Consider the following 779-nt stretch of genomic DNA (forward strand, 5'->3'; position numbering starts at 1 on the left):
AGTGGAACTGTGCAGAGAGAGGAACCTGCCAAAGCTCTCTCTCTCCCCATCTCTGTCCATACAGTATATCTCTCTCTCCCCATCTCTGTCCATACAGTATATGTCTCTCTCCCCATATCTGTCGATATCTCTCTCTCTCCCTGTCTCCCTCCCTGAGAATGACTGTCATGGAGTAATTCTCATGCCAACATGGAACATTTGAAGTGTGAGCGCTGATCATCTTTTTGAAGAGTGGGTTGGCAGTCCAGCCTTCTGAAGCACTTCCTTACTCACTCGCAGAAGGAAGGATGAGTGGATAGCAGCTGAAGGGAGACACCATTAATTTACCAGCCAAGTTTCACTTTTAGAATCAAACTCCAAGTGACGGTTGGGAGTGACTGGTAGAGCAGATGAAGTTTGCAGCGGCAGCCTGTATTTGGCTGGTAAATGCATCAAAGCTAGTGGTGTTATGTTATGTTATAGAACCAGGGGCAAGACACCACCTACTAGCCTCTTCATACTGAGGATAGTCAAGATGCATTTTTGCTTAGGAACCTGAAACAGAGACACGTATAGGTTCACTCACTCTGGTCTGTGGCACTGGTTTAAGTCTGACATGATTTATGGTCTGTGCAACAGGCTTTGTGAAGTGATCAGGCGAAATGGCAGAAGATGTAAAGATCCATTTTTAGAATGTGTTTGCAGCGTTTGTCCCAACAGAACCAGTTAGACCACCCCTAAAAGGCCCAACCCTGGTGCAGGTCGGCGAAAGAAAATGCAGAAAACTCATTGGATGGAAA

Source organism: Poromitra crassiceps (genome assembly GCF_964638095.1).
Source record: "Poromitra crassiceps genome assembly, chromosome: 15".
NCBI classification, from domain to species: Eukaryota; Metazoa; Chordata; class Actinopteri; order Beryciformes; family Melamphaidae; genus Poromitra; species Poromitra crassiceps.